The sequence below is a fragment of the Chamaea fasciata genome, unplaced genomic scaffold (assembly GCF_029207755.1).
Source record: "Chamaea fasciata isolate MVZ Bird 193981 ecotype frontalis unplaced genomic scaffold, bChaFas1.0.hap1 SCAF_13, whole genome shotgun sequence".
NCBI classification, from domain to species: Eukaryota; Metazoa; Chordata; class Aves; order Passeriformes; family Sylviidae; genus Chamaea; species Chamaea fasciata.
The window spans coordinates 5,219,558-5,246,194 of record NW_027094098.1 but is presented as its reverse complement, the minus strand read 5'-3'; the positions used below and the strand labels follow the sequence as shown (position 1 = coordinate 5,246,194).

Here is a 26,637-nt window from a genome sequence, read left to right as displayed (position 1 = left end):
AATCCAGTTTCAGCAAGCTGAATCCAAACATGATTTACTGAGGGGTGTGATGAATTGATCATTAGCTGGAGCTCACAAGTCAGAAGTGGATGTTTGCTCTCCCAGGAGTGTCCCCTCCGGCTCTGCCATATGCTGTGCTTTGACACGAGAGGAACCGAGTGCAATTCTGTGCCTTGGGTCAGAAAATGGCATTGTGCTGGAGCACAACACTTCCCTTTTAATGCCAAAACATGAGAAATGGATTTCTTTTTTTTCTGTCCTTACGGTGCAGTGGGGATGTGTCCCCACATGGGACACCTGCACCATGTCCAAGGAGGGCCTCTCCTGCTGCCTGTCTTGAGCATCTCTGATGAAACCAGCCACAGTGGCACTTATTCACCATGACGTGGCTCTGCTGACCTCAAGACCTCTCAATTGTTCCCTTCCAAGTTCTTATGTCGTGCAAGGAGAACCAGTGGAATGTTTGCCCCTCTGCTCCTGCCCTCTCTGCTGGCTTTCCCTCTCAGGCACAACACCCACAGAGTTTTCAGTCTCCAAAAATTAGATTAAAAATCACGTTTATTTACAAATATGAGAGGCCAGAGGGCTACAGCTCTGATAAATGGGTAAGAAGAGATATCATTGGGACTGAGGCCTGTGTTTTCAAGCTTTTAATTCACATCTTTGGTCGCAGAGTTGGAACCTTTTAATCACTTTATTTTACTGCAAGGTGTCCCTAACTATTTATGACACTGGATGTTTGCTCTTGGATCTGTTCCTCCTGTGGGGTATCCTTTAGATCAATCCTTGTTTGTTCTATTAATTTGCTTAATTCTCTGGGGTTTGTCAAGTCTAATTATCTTCTTTCTTTCTTCCAGTTTTGAAATCAAGATTGATTAGCCAACACGAGGAGACCCAGCTGGTTATGTGACTCAGAACCCTGTTTATGAAGCACTTGCTCCTTTTTACAAGACAACTGTAAGTTGTTTCTTTTTCTCTTCCTCAAATTAAAAAAAAAAATCTGCTGTTGTAACTTCATAGAAATTCTGGAAAATTCTTGGGGAATTCACTTTTATTGGTAAACAAAATCTTGAATTTTGGCTTGGTGAAGCCAGCCAAGGACAAAGAAGTGCTCTGTTCACTTTACTACAATACCACCAGAGATTTTTTCCACACAGTGATGGTTTTACATTGTTTAAGGGGAGATTCCCTCGGTTAGGAAGATCAATCTGCTGCCTCTTTACTTCGTGTTGTGTGGAATGTGGGGTCAGGGAACATGACAAACCTGTTTCGGAGCGCACTGCTGATGAGCCGTGTGAGGAGATGCTGAATCCCAGCATGGAAGTGGTGCAGGAGGAGTTGGCACCTCTGCAAACTTCTGGCAGAATTCTGCATCCTCCCACAGCCCCCAGACCCTGGGATTCTGGACTAAATAATGCTTCCTATGTACTTGTTTTAGACAGGTTTTTTTCCCTTCACAATCATAAATTTGTTCTTCATAAGGCAAACCCTCAATTTTACTCACAAACTAGAATTTCTCAGGTAAAGTATCAGTTGTGGTCTGGGATGCAGGTGTGGCGATGCAGAAATGAAAGTCCCAGCAGTAATAGTGTATGGCTTAATTATTATTTTTGATCTATACCATGGGCTATGTTTTATAAGCTCAACGTAATAAAATTATTAGATCCAGGTGGAGTGCTGATACGTTTGTCTTCATATTTGATGTGGTGTGAATCTTATTTATCCTTTTTCACTTGTGTGAAAACGCTCTGCCTTAGCGGTGATGAGACTTTAATTGCTGTAGCCAGGTGGTGGGGGGTTTAATTCTTAAATTTTGGAAGCCATGCATTTACAGGATGTTCCATTCAGATGAGCAGGAATCCAGCCAGTGCTATTAGGTATGGGGCAGTACCACATTATCTCAAGCTTTTCTATTGTTATAACTGCACTGAAAGCCAGGCAGGCTGGGCTGGCTGAACTTAGTAATCCTGTTAAAATGGCATTGCCCAGCTGCCACTGATTGTATAAAAATTCCGTTTTTTTGTGAGTGGAAGGAACAAGCTCGTATTCATTCTGAATTTTCTCTTGAACAGCAAGTGATTCTAGGAACTTGCAAGTGGTGATACAATGCATGTGCAATCTCTGTTTTCGTTTGTTACCTCTCTTGTTGCTGAAGGTTCATTAACCAAGGAGGGAAAATGAGGTATAATATTCAAACTATTAGAGAAAAAAGGGAAAGCAGCACTCACCACCAAGTAAGTTTTGGGCTCATGAAATAGTACAGACAATAAAGAAAAATTACTAACTATTAACTGTGAAATAGTTTTGTAGAGTGAAATATAAACTTAGAATTGATTTTTATGATTGCAAGGAGATGTCTGAGCAAATTTGCTGTATGACAACAAGAAATACTTTCTAAAAATATTGAGATCAGTTAGCAAGTTATTAGGGAAGAGAGAGAATCACACTCTTTTTTTGACAAGTAAACATGGGAAACAGAAAGATAGCAAGAGCACCCTGTTGTTTTGGGTGTCTGTTTACAGAACTCTCCCTCTCCTATGGTGTGTGTGGAACAGACTTAAAGCTCCACAGGAGGAGCATAAAGAAATGAAGAACTCAGATTAAAAGGCTTTGCTGGTTTTCTGTGGGTAATGAGAGGAGGTCTCCAAGTTCTGCGTAGCTGCTATGCAGAATACTGCACAGGCTTGTTTTAGATTAATTTTTCTATATTGTACATTGAAGACCCTGAAACAACAAGTGTTGCATTATGAGGTTTATAAAAATAATTGCATTGTACAAAGTGGCACTTGCACAGCTTTAATGCATTCAAAATATTATGTAATGTAAAGATGGAGAGGAATTGCTCAAAGGTTTGCTCGTTTTCCACTGGTAATTTCCAGATGGATTTCCACTCAGGTGATGAGTGCACCTGTAGTTCTCACCTCCATGTAAATGTTTGCTGGGCTCTTTTAGCTACAACTAACCCAACTCATATCAAAATGTTCTAGTAGGTGTCTATATTTTTTTTCAGTATGGAACAGAATGAAAACATGGTCATAATGACTGTGTGGGCAACTGTACCATCAAGTATTTCAGAGTGCTCAGCATCACTTCTCCCTGACAGCAGCAGTTTGTCACTGGTGCTTTAATGAAGGTTTTAATAGGTGCCACAAGCTATGCAGACCAAATATTGGGCTTGTCTTTCAAAGTACTACAGATTCGACCTTCATTTTTCCTCAAACTCTTAAAACAAGTAGTCTGTAATCTATTTGTCAGACATTTAAATGTCTGTAAGAGACTGAAGAGCGAAGACAGATTTACTAGAGAGGGAAGTTAGTCATTCAGCTATTAAAAAAGAAAAGCCTTCCAAGGTTTTGTCTTTTTTTTTTTTTTTCCAGAGAAATAAGCAGGGTTTGAAATACTGTAATTTTCTCTATTTCTCAGTATAATAGTTTCAATTCCTGTTGTGGAAGGCAAGCTGCCAGGCACAACCACACAACTCAGTGAGCTTGTAGAGAGCAAAAAAATTGTAACCCCCCCGAAACAAGCTTTCCTATAGCCTTCAGTCTCTCCCATCCCATTGCAGGATAAAAATGGGCTGAATCCCTGGATTCTTCTGTTTAACTTCCCTCTCAAGCAGAGCTGAGGCTGCACACATGGAAGGTGCTGCTGTTTGCATTGATAAACACCAAGCACCTGCTGTGGTCAGACTTTGGCAGGAGCTTTAGACAAGAGCCAGGAGGTCCCACTTCTCTGGGAATGCTCCGGGAATGTGTCTGCTGAGCCCAGGAGCCCACAAGGATTATTTTTTTTTTTTCTCCAAGGCAGCTGCAGGTGTTGTCCTTTCCTAAAGATATTCCGAGGTGAAGTCCTTCTTGGTTTTGTTTTGTCATCCCTGTGATTTATGTGAGTTATTAAGGATCTGCTTTGGGCTGTGCTGTTATTTTTGTGCTGCTCAGCACTGAAACGTCAGCTGGAACTGGGGATGGAAAGCTGGAGAAGTGGTTTTCTCTTGTGTAGCTGCACCTGCTTTCCCCTCCTGGCCTGTAGATGCAGGGCCCTGGGAAGACACTGGAACTTTGGGCTTTTTCAGCAGTGAGAGAACCTTTGGCAAACAGCTTTTGTCACTTCTGCCACCTCCACTGGAGGCAAACAGCAAAGCCTGGGGCTCCAGGTCTCACTTCACTGCAATTCCCAGCCCAAATCATCCATCAGCTCATCCCAAACAATGGGAGGTGTCAGCAGAATCTGGTTTGCACGTGTGATGTTGATGCCTTGGGCAGGCTGAGCTGAAACAGAGACTGCACAGAGCTAGAGAATAAAGCAGGTATTTATTGAAAGGCCTCCAGGATCCACCTTGGGCAGGACAGAGCCTGACCAGGGCTACACCCATGGTGGACCCAAAATGGTCACAGAATGGCTGACTGGTCACGAGATCTTACATTTTTATAAGTTTTGGTCCATTTGCATATTGGGGTTTAATTGTCCAATTCCACCTTCAGGTTGTGAGGTCCCATCCTTCTTGTTCCTCCCTCCAGTCCACCCTTGTTTGTGTTTTTGGGCCTGAAAGTTGTCCTTGGTCCTCAGCAGGAGAAGGATTTGTTTTGTGTCCCTGCTCTGTGCAGAGCTGAGTGACACTGACTGTGAGCTCAGAACTGCACCCCTGGGCAGCACAGAACCTGAAAATGATAATAGTTAAACTTAAGGCATCAGTGTTAGAGACAGCCCCACCCATCCATTTCTGTGTCACTTTTGTCCCCTGCGTTTGAAGGGGGAGAGGAGCCTGTTCCATTTGCTGGCACTTGTGAATGTGATGATGTTCCTTCAGAGGGGCTGTGCAGAAGCAGAGCAGATCTGTACCTATAAAAACCTGTACATTCATCTTCTCTTTGCACAAGCAAATTAAATATGTAAATATCTGTGAATGAATCTGAATTCTTCCTGCTCTGAAGAGGAAGAATTAATTAATTAAATAGTCTTATCCTACTGGCTGGTGTTAGTGACATTTTATAATCACACAATTACTGCTTCATTTCAATTTTATGTTATTTTCAGAGGTCAGGAAGGGTAATATTCCAACATAACCATACTCAGTGAGAGGGTAACAGCTGACAGGAGTTCTTGCATGGGGTTCTCATCAGTAGATCTTGAAGTGCATTAGCAAAATACGGATTTTTATCCCTGTTTTAAAGGTGATGGGAACTGTGGCCCTGTGAGGTTGTCCAGCATGGCTATGCAAACCTCTCCATGTGTTCTGTTGCCTCAAAATCCCATCAGGCTCCTGAACAATAGATTAAAATACAATGTGGAAACACAAGAGCAAAAAAAATTAATGGAATCTCAATGGAATAAAATTAGGATTAAAAAAACCCCCAAAATATTGAACATATTCCTGCTGAATTCTGTGTTGTGTGTTTGGCTCAAATCATCTCTCGGATGTATTAAAATGAAGTTAATACATAATGTCAGTTAATTTTCTAATTAATGAGTGTTACCCTGGGATTTAAGCAATTCTCACCTGTCTTGGTGTGACCTGGCTGTTAAAAATGGCAAAGAGCCTCAGTGTCAGGAGCTGCTTTTCCTTTTCCATTTCTTTCCTTTTTCCATTTCTTTTCCTTTTCCTCTCTGGCAGAGGGAAGAGTGTTTGTGCTCCCCAGGATTCCAAGGAATTGAGTAATGTTGGGGAGGAACAGCCAGGTGAGACTTCAGTGCCTGCTCGAGGGACAGGAGGAAATGTCTTTGATTTATATCGGTTTATAAACAAATATCAATGACACCCTGGCCCTGGTTTGACTTCTGTGTGGCTGTGGGAGCCACATGGATAATTCTTGCCACATCCAGGAGGTAAAGTTTCTGTGGAATTTTCCTGCACATTAGGACACCATTCAAAGATTTTATTTTTTAAATCCCATTTTAATACTCTATTACTAATTACTGTTGTCATTATTTTTTTATTTCTTTCTGACTACTTTTGATACACTTTTCTGATTTAAAAATCTTTGGAAAAATTGAATATAACTCAAAAGATAAGAGCTCATAGTAATAATGAAAATATTTTTATTATATTCATTTTATTGTAGTTTTTTTTAAAAAAAATGTATATTTTAGTTTTGCATGTTGGGGATATTTCTTTTTTCCTGCTCGTTTAGTGGATTTGCTTCACTGTCACCAAAAGAGCTGCTTTGAGGATTGGCAGGAAGTGGTTAATTGTATGTTCTGAGTTTTTCTCTGGGGTGTTGCTGAGTAATTTGTTGAAAAAAGGCATTTTTCACAATTTTTGCACCGACCACCTCTGCTGGCACAACAGGAACTCCTTGCAGGTACTGCTGGACACATTCCTCTCTCTGAGGAAAGACAAAGTGCTCCAGGGAGCAGCTGCAAAAGAAAAATTCTTCCTGACTTTGGAGCAGTCCTTGGGAATATCAATAAATTGCTTACAACACTTGTGATCAGTTGAGAGCTGCTGCCCATGAAGGGAAATTCGTGTGTTGCTGCTTTAGGGTTTTCCTTGGCAGGCTCTTTGATGGTACAGGCTTTGTAGGCATGTTCCTGGATTTTTACTCGCTCCTGGCTCTTTCTGGAGCCCAGATTTCTGCTGCTTTCTCCTAATGCAGAGCAGAGAAATGGGAATTTTTCTTATTGTGACACGCAGAGGGCTGAGTACAATTCAAATGCTAATATGTAGAAACCAAATCTCACAAAGGAGTGTGTTAACATTTGTTTTTATTCACACTATATTTCAAAGGATATGTGCCAAGCCTTGCTTGACACTCAGAGCATTCTGCACTGCACAAGTTCAGCCCTGAAAGGCAGAGAGAAGCATTTCCTTTTTGCCTAGTTTAAGTCTTTTGATCCCATGGAAAAGTGAACCTTTCCTTACGTGACCCCACCTGAACCTGCTTTGCTGATTCTTCCAACTTTCTCCGGCATTTCTGTATTAAATTTCCCTTTTTAAGGGAGAAACTGAACTGCAGAGTCTGGATAAGGGATTTTTTCCCCCTCCAGCTGATTCTATTGCTTTTCTGGGTGCTGGGAAGTCTCTCCTTGACTTTGGTGTTCTTTCCTCTCTTTACCAGTTTACTCTGCAAGTGCACCTCCTTGCTGAGATCAGCCCGAGCTCCTTTTAGCCAAAACACAAGTTCGTTTTTCTCCTGCTCCTTATTAGAATGTATCCTGAGCTCACAGATCCTGTTTAGCAGCTTTAGGGTCCATGTTCTGCCTGCTCTTGGTCTCCTGGCTGTTAGAATTCCCTTTGCTTCAGGAATTGTCTTCTCTTACAGCAGCACAGTGGGCGAATTCTCTGTTTGCTTTTGGTTTGCTGAGCCAATCATTTCACCTTGCAATCCATTTTTTCCCTGGAGAATTCATCCAAGCCTGGATGGGTATTTGATGCTGCCCAGCCTTTGCAGGGTTCTGCCTTCCACTGCCCTTCCTGTGTGGCTTTCCCTGAGCTGGAGATTCCTTCAAACGCAGCTGGAGAGGAGTTTGGGACTGGTCCGGGATGGGACTTCCCACCCCCACCCTGGCCAGCTTCAGCCTTGGCCCTGACTTCAGGCTCCTGCTTTGTCCCTGTCATATTCCAAGGCGCAGGTTTTGAATTCTTTGGCTTCTCCATCGTTTGCACCATTCCGGATGGACTGAGCAACTTGTTCCCAAACCTCATTTTAGATTTCCCCACCATCTCTCCCTGCGGATGTTGGTGCTTCAATGCTCAGTGAAGTGATACTTTGCTTTTTTATGTGCTCAAGCAACACACGGTCTGCAGCCAGATCCTGAAACCCACACAGTATTAAAGAATATGTTTAAATGCAAGGTCTTATAGAAAATGCAAATTTATTACTTCTCACTTGATTCTCACGATAGATTTCTGGAGAGTGCTCTGAGTTTTTTTTTTTTTATTTTATTTTATTTTTAAATTTTTATTTTTATTGGTGCTATCACTACTTTGCCTTCATGCTTATGCTGATTTTTTCTTTGCCAGAGCCCCATAACACTTGTTATCAGTAGGTACAACTTCCTGCCACCTGTGGTGGAATATATTTCTTCATTATGAGCTTTTTGCTGCTTCTTCAAGTTTTGTCTTTGATTAGCTGCTATGGAATTTTTACACATCATCATCACTTGTCCTGCAAAACTTGATTATCTGATAGATATGAAAATTCCTGCTTCCAGCTTCTGTTGGCCCATATCATTTAGTGCCAGTTCTGGTACCGGCACTGACCTGAACTGATGCTAAATCCAGTGTGAGAGTATATGCTGGACGGCTGGAGTTTGTAGGATTTATTTGGGATTTGTGGTCATGTTCATTTTCCCCCCTTTCCTTAAAGTCAAAGAGCACTGGGAATGCCAAGGCTGGGATCAGTGACTTACCTGAACTGGGCTGGAAGACAGCAGAGATCAAACCTTTGTAGTCTGAATTTTGGGAATATTTTCTTGATGTTATTTGCAGCACCTCTGTTTTAGAATCGGTTATAATTTTAATTATCTCTTTATAAATGACAATGTTCAGCAGAGGTTTGCCACTCACTATGAAATCTTCTGGGAATGATGTGCTCTGAATCCTTCTGCCCAGACCCAAAAAGAAGAGAGTGTAAATCATATGAGTTCCTGGCTTTATAAATGCACACATGGATCGTGTTTTTGTCCATTAAATGTTTTTTAATGGACTCCGTTTAAAAAAACCCACACTTTTTACTGCAGGAACAGCTGCCCAGCTTCTCCTCTGTAGCAGGTAGTTTCTTCTCTCCACCAGCATCATCTGGGATGAGGATAAAAGCCGAGTTTATCAGAGTGTGACAAAAGGAGCATATGTGTATATGAAGGCAAATTTAAATTTCCAGCATTAAAAAGAGGACTTGGCAAGTGCAGATGTGTGGCTTAAACGCTGTAGAAGGAGAGGAAAGGAAGGGGTTTGTCTCTTTGTGCTGAGCTCTGCTGGAGCAGCTGGTGCCAGCTCTGCACGGAGCTGAGTGGCATCGGAGGTGAGGCTGTCTGGGATGCAATGATCCAGCTGATGCTGCTGGGAAAGCACTGCCCAGGGCAATGCTCAGGGAGAAAGAGAAGAATCACTTCCTATAATTTTATTGCCATTTACATCTTTACGCTTTCTAGCCTTACCAAGCCCCTGGATATAAATTCCAGCTTAGAGGGAGGTGAGCCTGTGTTAGTTTTTAGAAATTTGTGTTAGACAGGAGAACCCTTGAAGTCTGGTAATGAAATGATCCCTGGCACTGCTGGAAAAGTAGCTGTAAGGGTGACCCCAGTGGGTGTCCCTGGGACCACTTTTCCTAGGTACTTCTGTCGCTTCTGGGCTGCTCTGGCTGATGGCCTTTTGGTTTGTTTGGTTTTTCCTTTGGGGTTTTGTTTTGGGTAGGTTTCTGTTGTTGTTGGTTGGTTGGTTTGGGTTTTTTTTTTCCCCAAACCTCACTGCTGAGGAATCCTTCCTTTCCCCATCATCCCGCAGGTCCCCAGCGTGCCCAGTCCTGCTGGAGCAGGTGGTTCTCCCCTGTATTTCTGTCAGTGGTGCTGGAGAGACAGCATCAGAATAGAAGTGAAATCAGTGCCCATCCCAACTGAGCTGTTTTCTTTTTGGCACACGGGCATTTCCCCCCTCAGTGTGATTCCTGAGGGAATGATGTGGCCATGGAGCATGTGAGACTCAGGGAGCAGCTGAATCTTCATTTTCTCATGAACTACTTTTAATTTTTCTTAAACCCCATCACGCAGCATTCTTGAAAATTAGCAAAGTACATTTTCTGAGGAGAACTAGCAGCAGGTCCTTTCTTTATAGTGAGAGTTTAATGAGGAAACTTCTTTTCCCATATCCAGTTCCAGACTTTCTGGATCAGATCTGGCATCTGGAGCAGAGCTTGGAACCACCAGGAGCGGGTTCTTTGTAGGGATGATTCAGGGACTTGTGGAGAGAGGTTTGTTGGTGGATTTTGCAGGGTAGTGGGATTCCTTTGTGTGAACAGATGAGACCAGGAGGTGATTTCTGGGAAATCCGGTAAAGGGGCAGCCAATGGGGTCTTGTCAGAACAAAGGGTGAGCGCTCCAGCTCAACAGCCACGGCAGAAAGATGGAAAGAAAGGAAAAGAAGGAAAAAAAAAACCCCAACCTGAGGCAATCAAATTACAGACCCAGCCCAACTGAGTTTTAGACTAAAGGACGGCAAACTGGGATTGCAAAGGCTAAAGGAGGAGACTGCAAGTGTTCAAACATGAGATTACTAAGGTGAATTTTAATGATCACCTAAGTGATTATTTAGGTGATTAACAAAATTCAGAGAATTTTCTGTCTTGTCTTCATGGAGTTTAAATTAATTTTGGTAAGGTATGGATGGGTAAAGAGCAATTTTTTTTTTAAAAAGGAGAACCTGAAAAAATAATTTTATTGCAGTCTGTTTCCGAAAGAAAAATGGCAGAAACAGAAACCCATCCAAATCATCATTAAATATAAAAAGGGCTTTAAAGCACTGGATTTTTTTTTTGCAGCTGTGTGTGTATGAACACACAGGGGGGTTGCTGTGCCTGTTCATACATGCACTGCTGGAGTTCAGCAGCAGCCCCAAGGTACAGCAAGGTTTAAACCTGTGAAAAGCTTCAGTTGTTTCCCATCTGGAGGCTCATTTGAATCCTTTGATTTTGCTGCAGAAACCTTGACCCTTGTGATGGTGTTATTTATTTTTCCATACATTTTGTATGTCACAAGACTTTTGTTATTTTGTTATTCCTGTGGTCAAATTTGAGTAAACCAGATAATTTTCATACTACAAATTTAAAAAGCACATAATTTAGATTTTTATTTCTTGCTTCGCTTACAAAAGGCTTGTTGTGCTCACAAAACACTCTCTCATTATACGACATTTTAAGTTCTTGTGATGGTGGCTCAGTCCTTGTCTGTTAGGAGCTGGAAACTGGTTGGAATGATTCATTTTGAACAGCTATTTTGGGGGCACTCACATCATCTTTGGATGCGGCTTCACATGAAAAGGATGGGAAAAATGGGAGTTTGTATCCCTCCTCCACCTAGCAATTTAAATGAAAATCCATAACACTTGAGCAGGAGTTTGTCATTGGGGTCTCTTTGGGAAGAACAACAGGGGAAAAACACGAGGCAGGATCCCAGGAAGGAGGAATGGTGGGAAATGGAGGAAATCCTGTGGGCACTATCCAAAGTCACACTTGGCTTTAAGTCACAGATGTTTGCAGAAGAGAAAATCAGCCAAAGCAGCTGAAATGAAATTAAAACTGCAGCGAGGAAGGAGAGAAGCTGTGCTTATGTTCTCACACATTGAGGCAGGAGGATCTGCTCCCAGAAGGGGTTTGGGATTTGGGGTTGTTTGTCCCTGTTTGGGAAGGACGGAGAAGGAAGGGAGGGCACAGGTCTATTGTTTGAGGTCTAAAGGATCTTTCAGAGGTCACTTTCCAAAGAGAGGAGTCAGATGTTTTATAAAATGGGATTTAAAAGAAAAAATGTAAAACTTTTGCATTGGGTTAACAGTTGTTTCATTTTCATGGCTGTGGCTACTGGCTTGAAGTTGCTGCCAGTCTGTTCTGTAGTGTGTAAAATTGAGTATTGTGAGCAAATGAAATACTGTGACAGTATTTCTATGAGCATTTCTAAAGTACAGAAACAAAATGCACTTTTGCTCATATACAATCAAAATGCAGTAGTGTATTGAAAGTAAGTTTATTGCAGCTTTGAATGAGCAGTGAATTGAATGAAACTTCGGTTACACTTGGCATGGTTCTTTGTTGATTAATGAGAAATAATCATTATTTCTCGATGCAGGAAGAAATCATGTACAAAAATACAATATTAATGATATTTTTCATGCAAGCTGTGAATAATATAGTTTAAGGGGTTTGTTTCATTGCTCTGCAGTGTGTTTTTTATTCTTTGTGTATTTTTTTTTGTTTTGTTTATAGGCTGGAAGTGGTTTTTTTTTTTTCTTGGTTTATAGGCTGCAGCTGTAGCTTAACCCAGACAAAAGTCCTGTGATGTTACACTTGCCCAGTTTGACCAGTGAGTGATGAATGTTCACTTGTTTTGTGAGCAAATGGGATTCCAAGTCTGTGCAGAAATCATGTCAGAAATATTTCCTTTTGTACTTCTTATGTTCCAGCTCTTTTCATGGCTCTCCTTTCACTTGGGACATGTTTGGGGAAATCTGTGTTCTGACAAAATATTGAAAGGGGAACAAAGAGGGAGTGGAATGAGTTTCTCTTCTCCACCCTGTGAGAATGCCTGAGACATTCTTGGTGTGCTCCTGTGTTCTGAGTGGTGATTTCCACCTGCATGAAATTGAGAATCAAATTCAGAATTTGGGTGGACAGGGATTAAGGTTTGCTGCGTGGAAAGCGGGACTGGTCATTGAGGAGCAACTTTGTGCTCAGTTTTACCACTAATAAATCAGATATTCCCACATAAATCCTGGGTTGCTGTAAAAAAAAGTTTTTTTCCTGATAAAGCTTTAATAAATCCAAGGAATTCTTGCCAGTAATTTTGCAGTGCCAGTCCCATGGAGTTCTAAGGCAATGCAATCCACAGTATTTATGGAACTTCATTAAACATCACACCTGTTAATTCGCCTTCAAATTGAGGATGGGGAACCAAAGCAACTTAAAATGAAGAAAAATTACTCTGCCATGAGACCTTAATGACTGTTTCCATGTCTAAGTACATTCCCTGGGATTATTCTGCTCATTTTCTACCTCTAATTGTTTGGTAAATGAACTTATAAAGTAGTGTTGTACATTAGATTGGAAATGGTTTGGTGCTGGAGTTGTCTGGTTGTGTGAATTTTGATAGACAATTTGCCATAATTTCATTTATATATCTGGAGTAATTCTGCTACCCATGATTCAACAGCTCCTTCTAATCAATGGCTAAAATTTAATTTTTGTGAATTTTACCTTTTTCTAAAGTAGTCCTTTCAGTCATATTCTGAAATAGAGGGAAATTTTCCTAGAAGCAATGCTTTGGAGCAAACCCTTTTCAGGGGATAGCTCCTATTGCAAAATGCCCAATATCTTTACTGCATCTGATCTGAAAGTGCAAAAGGTCAAAAATCTTCTAATGTGGTTTGGAAATCCACGTGTCAGCACAGCACATTTCAGAAGGGCTCTTGGGGCTTTGTAGAAATTGCATTTTTCCTTTTGATTTTAATTTTGTACCTGGAAAGGATTAGGGGAAGGATTCAGCTGGTGACTGAGTGGTAAAACGGAAAATATTTTTAGAATGGAAGGTGCACTCTGGGAAAGATTGGGACTCAGAGGGATGTGGTATGAGGAAATATTTATAAATTTTAATTATGAGTAATAATTAGTGAGTGATGTAGGAAAACCATTTTTAGTGATTTTTTTTCCATCTACAATGCCAGATCTCCACGTTTGTTTGCTCCTGGTTAGTGCAATATTATTCCTGACCTTGTTCCCTGCTGAAGAGATATTTCACGGCAGAGTATCATCCAAGCCAAAAATCATTTCCTAGAGAGCAATATTGAGTCATTGATTTGGTTACTCACTCTGCCTTTCCATCACCCTTCATCTTGCCAGAGCTGCTCCCTGGTGATAGTGACCTTGCAAAATGACGGATTAATTCCAGTGTCTGGGAATTTGTGCAGGCTGCTACTCAGTCTGCTCTTTTACAATATGGGTACACAAAATATAATATTCTTTTATACATTAAAGCAGTTTAACTTTGACCAACTCAAATGCAGGAGAAGCTTTCAAAACTCGTCCTTGTTTTTCTGCTCTCTGCTCTCAAGTCCCTCCTGTCACCTGCAAATCCTTTGCCTTCAATCTGTTCAATGGCAAAATGAAGCAGCATCCACAGAACTCTTACGGTGCCCGGGTGCAAGGTGCACCCAAAATGTGTCACAAATCTCACAATGAACGAATCTGGGGGGTCCAAATGTCAAATTCTTGGTGTCACCTGTTGGGAGGAGCTGCCCAGGGCAATGAGCCTCATTCCAGGGCAGTGGAATTTGGCTCTCCAGGTACGTGTCAGAGGGAGTACCTTCAGTAGCTGCTCTTAAAAAACAGCCACAACTCCTCCAGTCCTTCTGGCTCCACCCCAAAATCTCTGTGACAGTTCAACTGCTTTGATTTTAATCAAAATGGCTTTTGGGAAACTGCTTCACTGTCAGTGATTAATGTGACGATTTTAAAATGGGAATTTTAGAATGGAATTTAGGGAAATTTTAAACTATTTTCATGGCCCTGATGAAAACCACTCTGGAGTTTCCAGCCAACCTGTTCTGGTTTGGATTTTTTTGTTTGTTTTTAACTGATCTATATGGTCTTTTTGAATACAAGGTACAGAAGATGCTGAGAGGAACATTTTAATAACTGGGAGCACATAACTTCATTAAAGATCAACTTTGTACTGTGACCATGCCCATGCCTATTCTATTTGCTATTGTGGGAAGTATTAGTGAAAAGCTGCGAGGAGTAACTGCAGAAAGGGACTGTAACTTCTGAGGAATACAGAAAATGTTCTTTTTATGCACACCGTGGAGTTTCCTGAGCAGAAGAGATTCATGTTTGATTCTGCACAGTGAATATGCACAGTGCATATGGATGTTCTCCACTTGGACAGTTTGACTGAGTTTAGTAACTTGAAATCAGAGACACTTTGTGGTCAGTGAGGAATCATCATCCATGGCACAATCAATTACCTTCTTGTGGGAGGGGATTATGGAGCTTTGTGAGGTTTGGTGCGGCTGAGCCACGTGGTTGTTGCACCACAGCTTCAGCTGATGGAAAACTGGGGTTTGGCTTTTTTGGTTTGAGCTCCGTGGGCCCAGTCTTGCCCTGCTCTGGCTCCTGCACTCCCTTTGAGCTGATCCAAGTCCTGCTGCATCTTCAAGGAGCCCATGGTGGGATCAGCCTATGCAACACCCAAAGCTCTGAAGTTGAAGGAAAAGCACTTAAAGAAGAGTTTCATTCTTTAAAAACTGGGATGGAGCTGGTTCTGTTAAAACTCCTTAATGTAGCAGTTGTGCTCCATCCTTCACAGGGACAGCAGACAATTCATAAGATCATGAATAATTGGGATTAATACCCAATGGATGTTCTGTGGTTAATGCACTTTCAGCTACATTTGCATTAAAAGGAAAAGCTTTGGCTCTTTTTAATTTATCTCAACCTGTTGTTTTTTGGGTTTTTTTAATTATTATTTTTAAGAGGAGTAATTACTGCAGAAAGCAAAATCAAAACTTGTGTGTCTTTGTGAACTTTAATTTGCATTTGAGCTGTTGCACCAGTTGGCTTCCAGTTGGGATTTTCTTTTTCCTGGAGCTGATGGAATACCACCATGCTTTGCTTGGGCAGTGATAATGGCCCAGTGGAATAGCAGTTGAAATTAAGATCCATGAGGAAATATTTGTGGACAAAAGCAGAAAAAGAATCCCATTCCCTTTCCCTTGAGCATCACTTTGCTGCAGTTAACCCTGCAGTGAGCTGGCTGGGGAAGGAAATAAAGCAGAAACAAAGCAAAAGTCGAGCTTCAGGAAGACAAAAATGAAATTCCTGTAAATCCAGGTCTCTGAAATGAATGTCTCTGAGGTGAAGACAAGCTCCAGTCCCACACGGGGAGCAGGGAGAGGCTGCACTGAGGCAGAGGATGTGGCACAGGTCTTTGGCAGGAGGCAGCTCCAGGATCTCCTCGGGTGTGCTCCATTCTGCCTCCAAGAGGTGCTTAACCTCTAAACTGAAATATTGCATGGTTTCCATTGTCTCAGAGTGTTGAAAAGGACCTGCAGAATCTGTATCCAAGCAGAAAGAGGGAATGAAACAAGAATTCACAGTTTTTCCATCGTGAGGAGGCTCTTGGATAAGGGAGCAGTGTGGCTCTTAATGAGACGTTAATTTGGATCACAAGGTTTATTTGTCACCTCTGAGTGACAGAAATCTGAGCGTACAGAGACTCCAAAGAAGGAGCAAACCCTCAGCTCCGCACTGCAGAGCTGTGCAGAGGTTAAATCGGTGGTTCTGGCTGGGCCTCATCTATATGAGATAATTACCTTCGGCACCTTTGTGTCTAGGCCTAATTCATCTCTCAAAGATAAGGCAGTAATTTACCTCTTAACCTCGTTCTTCATGTGCCAAATAACACAGCTGTGCAATAAAAACTTAGATGTTCAAGTTGGGAGTAGGGAATGGAGGCCAGTGTCTGGGGCAAAAGCAGTATTTGGACAGGAAAATGTGCAGGAGTAGGTGGAAATTTTGCCTCAAAACAAGCACGGGGATTTTTAGTGGTAAGCTGAGATTTGCAGTGGCGAGACATGTCCAATTCTCCAGCAAACATTTGTGGATTTCCAGAGAGGCCATGGTTCAGGCAGTATCTCTGTGCCCGTGGTGGCCTTTTATGGTAGGCTCTATAAAGTTACATGTGCCTGGTTAATTTTTAGTTTTGTACTTTTTACACTTTGTGCAAATATGCTTTGATAGAGTCTAAAATCCCCAAACTCCAACCTGGGACAGTCTTTAGTGTATTTGAAATAGGAGTGGCACAGGTTAGTCCAGATAAAGAGGGGAATATTTAAGAATTCCCAAGGTGAAGGAGTCTGTATTTGCTACCCGGCACCTGAAGAGGAGATCTAAGTGCAGTCAATGGCTGCGTTGATGATTTCTCCATTAACTCCTGTGTGTGAGTTCTGTTTACAGCTGAATAATTGTTTATTTGTAAATAAAGCTACTGCATCTTTCTTCCCCTCTGGATGGACAGTTTTAGCTTAATTACATCAGGGAGAGATGTGTGGGGAGCTGGGGAATGTGATTCATCTTAAATTTGCTTCCTGTTTGCTACGTGCCACACTTAATTGAGCTGTTGTGGGGTTTTTTGTTTTGGTTTGGTCTTTAAATTTTTTTTCTTTCTGCATAGAAAAAAGTGTGCATTCTTTCCCTGTGGTTTTAATCTAATAGGTGACATTTTCATTCTTTCTGGAGAATTAATTAAGGTGAACTGTAGCTTCTTTTCCAGGCACCCAAGCAGGCTGAGGTACCATTGTCATTTCTGGTTGCAGATGTTTGAAAAGCTGCAGAATCGCTTGGGAGCTAATCGTATTGGGGCTTTCTTTTTACGGTGTGAGAGAAGGGAAATCATGAATTAATCTCTTCAGTGGACCTTGGCTCCTCTCACAGCAAAGTTTCCCTCCTGTAAATGCTCGGTATTATGTCAGCTCCCTAGAAGTGCTCATTATCACCTACACACTGGGTGTCAAGTGCTGCTTTCTAAAGAGATTAGTACCTTCTCCTCCTCCTCCTCCTCCTCCTCCCTCACGCTTGCTCAGCTCAGGAGAAGAAAATCCAAATTACAGCAGCCATCCAGGATGGGAGATGGAAAATAATGCCCTGATTTGGTTGCTGCTTCAAGGAGAGAAATGAGATTCAGGATGTGATTCCTCCTCAGCAGCGCTTTTGTGCTGACCTAATTTCACCTGACGTCAGGAGCTCTGGCAGGGTTGGGCTGAGCTTTGGATGGGGCTTAGCAGAGAGGGGCTTTGAGCCTTCCAAACCCTCCCTGCACAGCCGGGGAGCTTCATTAGGGAAACAAGTGCTGGAAGAGAGGCGGGCAAGAAAACCCAGGCATTTTGTCCCTGTGGGAAGAGAAGCAAAACCGCAATCAAAGTAACAATAAAACCAAATCCTAATCAAAGGGGACCTTGAGCCACTAAACTGTTTGTTTGTTTGTTTCTGGTTTTCTTTGTGGCTTCTGTAATACACCTACACCTATGAGATGGTTTGGCTGATTGGGCCCTGCTCAGGTTTTTTTGCCAGTCGCCTGGCAAGAACCACTCACATCTCTCTTATAAGGGCAGGAATTTCGTGTTCTTTACCAGGCAGGACTGACAAAACCAAACAAGTGCAGGTTAAGGAGAGGAAAAAAAAAAAAAAAAAGGAGGAAAAATTCCATTTACTTATTCCATAGTTGATATTCCCTTGGATACTCCCTGGGCATGGAGTGAGGATACCCAGAATGCGAAAGGATGGATCACAATGGAAAAAAGCAAATGAAAACATTCCAAACAAAACACACCTGTAACAAGTAATGCCTGCTTTTGTAGAACAGGAAGAGTAGCAGGGTTGTTTGATTTCAACTGTGTTTTGCGGAGGTGAGAGACAACAGAATGAGCTTTTGGGAACTAGGACATGCTGCCACATTGGGAAAGTGCAGGGAGCAGGAGGAGGAGCATTTTCTTCCCCATCTCTTTTTTTTTTTTTTTTTTAAAATTTCCAGCCCCGCTAGCTAAGCACTTAGTCTGGATCTTTCTGCTGAAGTCGGCACTGAAGTAGTTCTGAAAGCTTTTCCATTGTTTTTGCTTCCTGTTTATAATCACAGGATTACTAAGGTTGGAAAAGACCTCCGAGATCATAGAGTCCAAACTTTGGGCACCACCTTGTCAGCCAGGCCATGGCTCTGAGTACTATGTCCGGTTGTTTCTTGAACACTTAAGCATTCCTTTGAAGCAAATGACTGGGGTTAGGATTCTCTGCTTCTGTCTATTTCTGCTTTAAGCAGGCTCCTGCAGCCAGGATTGTGAGATAGTATGTTTGCATAATTCATCCTAATAAATAAAAGGCTGCACTCCTTAGACTGCAAATTCAAATTCTGTGGAGAAATACAGTGACACCAGCAGCCTGCGCAATGCCATTTCGGCCTTTTCCATGGAGTTCCCGTGCCAGAATGTTTAATAGATTTGTCCCACTCACTTTTTCTGGAGGATTTCATTTTTTGAAGCAGAGGTTTTCCACCTGTGCCTCTGCTAATGTAAGTTAGTGCCTCTGCCTGGTGGCTTGGGCTGTTTTGGTGCTATCCTTGCAGCAGGATCCCTGTTTCCCTCCTTCATCCTGCTGGACCTTGCTGGTAGGGAGGGGGCAGCTCCTCCAGACAGGCCAGGGAGCCCTTGAGGAGAGATGCAGGCATTGCACTGGGATTTGGGATCTGCGGAGCAAACAAGGAACAGTTCTGGAGGTGCAGAGGGAGAGGTCTCCCTGCCAGTGTTCGTGGGAGAACATGAAGTTTGGAAGTTTGAAAGGAAGTAAAGGAAGTTTGGAAGTTCCTCTCTGCAGGAAGCAGGGCTGGCAGCGTCGCTGCTGTTTTTTCAGATTTAAACATTGGGCAGGTGGATAAAACAAACTCTTCAGAGAGTGCTTGTTTTTAGGAGCTCACAGAAGACAGAAACAGGTGCTATTAGCAAAAAAACCCCTAATACTGGAGGATTTTATAGCATTCAGGAATGGTAAAGGTCACATAAAGGTCTTTTCCAACCTGAATCATTCTCTATGTGGGGCCTGGAGGAGCTGGTCGACGTGTTGCTCAGTGTATACAGAAGATTTAGATCCATGTTGCACAAAAAGGGATGTGTGTGTTCTGACGACTGTTTGGGTTTTTTGTGAGATAGCCCAGTTGAAAGATGAGGAATCAGGAATTCAGTTTTATATCTGAAGAGATCTGGGAATGTAATTAAATCAATAGGGGTAGTTTTAACACAAGGAGCAAAGAGTATGGGATGTGGAAGGTAGGCCAGAAAAAGAGGAGCTGCTTCCTGAGATCAGCCATAAAAACTGGGGCTGGGGTTCCTTCAGACTTCAGTTTTGTGTCGAATTTTATGCTTGATAAGTCGATGTCCTGCAATTTGACAAGAACGTCTGTAGGTTAAAAACTGGGAGAAATGTGCCCTGAACAGTTTGGAGGATTTTCTAATCCATGAAAATAAAAGGAAGCATTCAGTATTTTTAAGAATCCACTGGAAAAATTCTATAGTCCTCTTCAGCTCTGTGTTATGTCCAGTACAACATGGAATATTGAATTTACTCCTCTGAATTTTTGCTGCAATGTAATAGAGTGCAATAAATTCCCCAACAATTTGGCTACTTAATATTTATTTTGTATTTACCCAGTAGATTGTATTTGCCCATGAAAAGCCTTCCATCCTGAGAGTTTATCTGAGTATTTAGCAATCTTCTGTTTGTCCTCGCTGCATGTTTGGGAGATGATCTATAGTGGATATATTTAGGAAGCGGACATGGTGAAATTAAATCACTTGGTCAAGGTTACGGGGAGAATTTGAGATGGATGTTGAAATTAAGCCTGGATCTTCCTAGCCCTGAGCTAATCCTGTTGCAGCATGGTCACCCTCTATTTGAAATCTCTTCTGTCATCATGGGCTCGTTTGTGGCTTTGGCTGCGTTTGCTGCAGCCGCAAAGTGTCTGTGGTACCCAAGTGGGGACACTGGAAGAGCGAACAGCCCCCCTCCCCCCGCCCCAACTGGTGGGCAGAGTGAACCCTCCTCCTGGAAGAATTCCCAGCTTTTGAGCAAGTTTAGAGCTCAGAAGAGCCTCAGTTAATCGTTCAGCTGGATGGAGAGAAAGCACTTTATTGCAGGTGACATTCCCAGAAAGGATCGTGAAGTAGGAGTGGAGTTGGGCTGGGAATTGAAGGTGCTGGCCCCGACCTTGGTGCCAGGCAGTGCCACCACAGGGGTCAGTGCAGAGGTGAGGAGGAGCCTGCAGAGGTCTCAAACTCGGTTTTGAAGTGTCTGGCTTGAGAACTGATCCCAGAAGTGGGACAGTGTGGAGCTCAGCACAGACTCATTGCTCAGCTCCCCGCTCCAGGATTTTCCAGGATGATATAACCCAACATAAGCTGTGCTAACTCTCATTCTTTCCCAGCTAAATATATATCTCTGGAGCCTTGTGGAGCTTGAGCTGATTGTGTGGTGATGGAGAGGCAGTGTTTTATGTAAGGTGTGTGTAGGAGATCTGAGCGAGGCTTCGGCAGGGTTCACATTAGAGCCTATAAATGTGGGATTGGTTATTTACAGCTGAAGTATGGGGTGAGAGAGGAAGGGATCGAGGCTCTGAATCCCACTGTTCCATTATCTCCAGAGAAGTGCTCAATATATATTTGCTCACTATAAACTAAAATTGACGCCTGATTACATTTGGTGCCATGTTTATCAAAGATGGGCTGTTGGTTTGAAAATTAAATTTATTTCACTTCAAATCTTGAGGTTTCAAGCCCTTAAAAAAAAAAATCCAGAGCTCTTTAGGGTTATCACTAAATCTTTGTAAATCTGCATACTTTAACTTAACTGATGCTGGTTTTTCTGTGTCCAATAGCAAATTTTTTGGTTCCTCTTGCTGGATGCACAAGTCAGAAATGGTGTTTTAAAATAATTACTTGGACTGGTTCTGTAAGGGATAGAAAAATATGCCAGAGTAATGTTCATTGCCTTGTACTGGTTAAACATTCCCTTCCTAGAGATTGAAATCCCTGCCTTTCTGCTCTCATGCTGATTCTGCAAACCCACCCAGAGTCTTTCACTGATGGAACACCAGTGCAATCACTTTCCCTATTCATGGTGCCCAAATAAACCATGTGTTTAGGTTTTCTCATGAACAAGGAGAAAAGAAGACAGATTTTCTTACAACTGACATAATCTTGTTCTTTACAGACAGTGATTTCAGCATTTAATATTTTTGCCTTCCAGGAAACACAGGATCCAAAACTTGTATAAATTAAATATCCTGGTGTAGACTCTTTAATGCTGTTGTATCTCTGATTTGTATAATTCATGCTTGTCCAGTGGATTCCTTAAATACCATCTTGAAGGATTTTAGATGGTCCTTTATAAACCTTTGCCTTCCTTCCTTCCGGGGCATTCACTGAGTTTCTTTCCTCAGTTGGTTTAGAAGTACCTCCTTTTAAACTCATCAAAATCATATCCTCTAAGAGAATTTAACTTCTGTTTTTAATAATGTGATCGACTTAATTTCTGCATAATCATATTTAACTTAGTTTAGACTAAGAGAAAGCAAATGATGTAAAATAAAGTTCTGTTCGGTCAGATTTTTTTTTTTTTTGTAATACTGTAGGGAGGAAGAGAAGACATCCCAAAAATGCTTTCCCAACGATTTTAGAGGTTAGAAAAAGGAAATGGTTCTTTTAAATTCCCCTGATACAAATGATCTTTATTTTTTGTTGTTGGAATGAAACCCTGCTGGACTCTGGGGAGGGCTGTGCTGGTGTCAGTGGCACGACTTCAGGTGACATTAGTGAGGGGTTGGCTACAGATGTGCTGTGGGATCGATGTTTTGGGGTTTTGTGTAGGAACAGGACACTTGTTTGGCTCTCAGAGGGTTTTTGTGACAACGAAGGGACGCCTTTTTCTCTTGGGACCAATTTCTTTGGACACCTGGAGGGCTCTGTACCTCTGTTAATGACAGTGAGCTGTGGCCGTGTCCAGCACCGTGTCCAGTCCCAGGGAATTTTTCCCAAGCCAGGCCAGGGAATGCACAACTCAGTTTCCCTCCCAGTGAGTGAAGTTGCCTCTGGGAACTGAAGGTGTTGTACCTGGCTCTGTGTTTCTTTAGAGAATTAATGAAAATCAGACATCTCAGCAGTCTGAGGAAGCTTCTCTGTAAGTTTTCTCTCCCAGGCACAGAAGTTACCAAAAACTCCATTATTTTAAAAGCAGAAAACACAGAATTCCAAATGATGTTTCATGATACATTTTATTATTTTATCTCTTACCCATATTATGATCTTCTGCTGTTGCTCCTGAGCTGGAATTAATGAAATGGCAAGAGGAAAAAAAGACTCAGTAGGATTTAATTTTGCGAATAATGTGCTGAGGGTTCTCATCACTACTTTATCTAAATATAACACTGTGAGCATCTCTGGTGCTTGTGAATTAGAGGATGTTTGGAAGCTGCAGCAGCTCCCAGGAAACCCAATTTTCCTCTCCACAAATCGAAGTTAGGAGTATTAAATATAATTAATATGGAATATCTATGTTTAACTGTTTTATGGTATGTAAGCACAGAACATTTAGATGCCCTTAGTGAGCTAAACCGAGGACATGGTGCAGGACTGCACAATTTATTTTTATCCTCAAGGTCAAGTAACATCTTTGAGCATTGACATCAATGTTCAGGAAATATGGGTCTTACTACACAATTCCCTTCGAGGTTAGGAATTGCCCTGTATGTATTATATGTGTACACAAGTATATGCATTCCTGATGATCTTTTCCCTTGGACTTTTGAAAATAAAAGCTGCATGTTTTTAGAGACTGCGCTGCCTGACTTAGAGAGCAAAACTCCAAGATATGTAACAAAAGGATGAAGCTGATCTTTGTAGGGCAGTGCTGTGTGACAGAAAAAAGGGTATTTGTAAAAAGAAATTAAGGAATCCTTCTAAATATGGGGATTCTAAGAAGAAACATGGATTAAAGTAGAATTTGTGCTTATCTGCTGGTGCTGGACACTTTCAAAATTACTGAGCTGAAATGGCAGATGAATTCTTAATGGTCTTAAATTATCAGCCCATACATAAACCACCTTGTAACACTTTAAAGAGGAGGAAAAAAACCCGATGCTCTCCTGGCTTTTACTGCTTTACAAGCTCTTCAAACTCTCCCTCTTATTTTCCCTTTTTTGGAGTGATTTAAACAAACTTTGCAGATCTGTTTTCTCAACCTCCCAGCGAGGCTTTTGTATTTATTTACTGGTAAATTACCTTTTTTGGGAGGTTTTAAAAATTATTTTCACCCGTTGTTTCTGTTTATGGAGATTGGGATGCATGTGGTTGATCCGGTGAGGATGAGGAGGGCTGGTTTCTGCCAGGAAGCTGTTGGGATTTTATCACTATTATCTGCTGGTTTATTACTGGTCATGAAGACTTCCAGAAGATTTATTTGGAGCTAAAACCTTGCTAAGAGATCAAGTCTGTGAGTTAGCCCTGGGAAAAGGGGGTGGTGATATTGGTCGTCCAGATGGAGAAGTTCTGGATGAGGCCTTGAGTTCTGGCCTCTGGAATTTGCCTGCTGGTCCTGGAGCACTTCCCGGTGGTCCCTGTAACCCTGTGGAGGGGAATTTGGCTGGATTTGGGACGTGAGCTGACAAATGACCCACAGTGAAATAAATAATTTTACTTTTATTGCCCCTGCACAATGCAGCGTCCCATTCTCGGTGCCTAAAACAAATCGTTGCTGGTGCAGAAAAAGAACAATTCTGGCTCTGACGGAAGGGAGGTGAAAATACAGTCAATAAATCACTCAGAACTTAATCAGGACAACCTTTCTACCTCCCAGGCTGTGCTCTCTGGGAGGTTAAACCTGAGTGGGACCCAACCATGGTCAGGAATTGGGCTCAGGGCTCCTTGTGGGTCCCTCCCAGGACGTTCTGTGATTCTGTGAAGGAATGACTGGTTTGGGTTCCTTCTGCTTGTTCTTTTGGTTCTTGTATTTCCTGGCTCCTTTTATGGAGGATAGGAGAGGTCCTACCCTGCATTGTTTGTCCCTCAATCCTTTCTTGACACATTTCTGAACAAACAAAATGAGGGGTTTTTGTTTTGTTTTGTGTGTTGTTTTCTTTTTTTCCGAACCCTTCCTGAAGGAATGGAATTTTTCCTCTTAGTGAGGAATCTGCAGCACGTCAGTGTTGTTGGCGAAGGACAATTTTCAAATAATGGACAGCTTGAAGGGTTATTTAGCTAAGGGAAGTACTATAAAATGTGCCAAATTTTGTTTGGATGTGAGATTATTCTAGACTAGATATTGGTGGGGTTTTTTCTCCAATAACATTTTTGTTCACATGTTCACTCTTCTGCACTGGACAGACTCTTTTTTTATCTACAGTAATGTTTTGGCAAGCACTAAGCTCAGATGCTTCAAGAAGTTCTGATATTTTGGCAAATTTTTCATAATTATTGTTTCATAGAGTTGCATCTGGGGCTAAGAAACAGCTGATGGATCGTCGGGACATAGCTCAGTCTGGAAGCCAAGCCTGACACCCACCTGATTTTCATTTAGAGTGTATTTTTTATTTCCTATACTGGCTGTATTTATAACAACAACCTTTGGGTCTTGTGTTTAGTTTAATATTTAATAATGAATGTGAATGTTTGTGCAAATTATATGTTACATCTCTAAGTAAATCTTCTAAAGCAATAATTCTTGAAGCTTTCTTATTGTAAAGCTCATTCTTTGCTGAAGAATTTGAACGTTTTGTTTCAAATCTAGATTTAATTGTGAATACAAATCCTGAGCTCTTACAGGACAATATTTATATCTGAAAGTCACAAACAGCCATTGTGGTAATTTCAGATCAGGTTTGGCTCTATAGTTGCTTGAACACTCAGACTGACTTTTGTGAGAGCTAATCCCAGATGTTCCAGCGGGGTTGAAAGGGCTGATTTATTGAAGTTCACAGATTTTTTTGTTTTGGCTGAAGTGGAGCCATTCTGTCAAATGCTGCCATGCAGGAAAGGGCAGGACTGGTGTGCAACATTTTGGCCTGTACCAGAACATTCCAGCCAACACCAGTGAACCCTCCCAAGGCTCTGGGACTGGTCTGAGTTCCCACAGCCAGTGGGGTGGCTGTGCCAGCCTGGGTGACATCAGCAGCACAAAGTCACCACTTTTGTTGAGCCAGAGGTTGTTGAACAGGGAAGAACATCCAAGATTGTCAGTGATTTGTGTGAAGGACGAGCTCCAGTTCCTCCTTCCACCCAGAGGAGCACCCAGAGCTGCGGGGCTTTGTGAGCCTGCAGCCAGGAGAGGCCCTGGGGGTGGACCGTGGGGACAGCGTCCTGAGGAGCTGGCTCTGGGGTGACCCTGAGATTGCCAGGACAGGGCTCTGGGCTGTGGGGACAATCTGCTGAGGAGGTGGCTCTGGGGTGGCCCCAAGATTACATGGATGAGGCTCTGGGCTCTTGGGGACACCCTCTGGAGATTCCTAGGAATGGGCTCCAGGCCGCCCTGGGAGCCACCCGTGTGTGCACATTCCTCAGGTGGGATGATCAGCAGGGCACAGATACCCAGGGCTTAACAGAGCTTAACAGGTCAGATTGCTTTGCCCACTAAGCTAAACATAGCCTTTTATCTCATTATATTGGGAAAACCCTCGCCTCAACAGGAGGCAATCGCTGCGGGTGATTAATTGCTAGGAAATGTGCATCAGAGTTGGATTGTTTACTGAGATATCAAAAAGTCCTCTTTTCATAGTTTGTTAAAATTCTGTTCTCCTGTTCAAATCGTTGAGAGTGGTTGAACCTTGTCCCACCGTTGTTTCCCTTTATGTTAATCATTTGCCTTTATTAGAGTAATAAATAAGGCTGATCCAGGCTTTCATTCAGAGCCATTTGACAAAAAGGCCACAGTGGGAGCTACTGTGTCAGACTAATGAGATGTACAGTCAGGAGATCCAGGTATGTAGGAAAAGTCCTTATATGGAAGAATGAAAGCTTTATGTTCTCAAAGGAGCATGCATTTCCTTAATGATATTAATAACAGTCCATATTTGTCACTGAATTAATTCTCTGCTATTATTTCCTACTGTCTAATCTGAATTACGACTGGAACAGTTGAGCAGTTTAAAGAGAACAATGGTGGGTTTCATTTTTAGGGTGCAGTCCAAGGTCATGGTGGGACCTGGCTGTGTAAAGGAGGTACTTCAGGTTTATATCCATGTCAGAGTCGTAAGCAATTTCATGGCAAAGTATGCTCCTTCAAACACATCCTGCTTGGGATATTCTTTTCAAATGAGGGATGAGTGGTTTCCTGTACAGAAAATTAGCAAATAAGATGGAAAAACAACTTCTAGAACATTGTGGTAGTATATCGCAGCAGTGATATCAGAAGA

The 26,637-nt window shown here is 42.1% G+C and overlaps 1 protein-coding gene across 1 annotated transcript in view; it reads left to right on the top strand.

The window, feature by feature from the left end:
* The window catches only part of ATP2B2 (ATPase plasma membrane Ca2+ transporting 2), a 389,757-nt gene that overhangs the window by 132,755 nt on the left and 230,365 nt on the right, over positions 1-26,637 (top strand). The window contains exon 2 of the mRNA XM_066195263.1: positions 858-957. The gene's annotated coding sequence lies outside the window, so the exon portion shown is untranslated. The remainder of the gene's footprint in view (positions 1-857; positions 958-26,637) is intronic.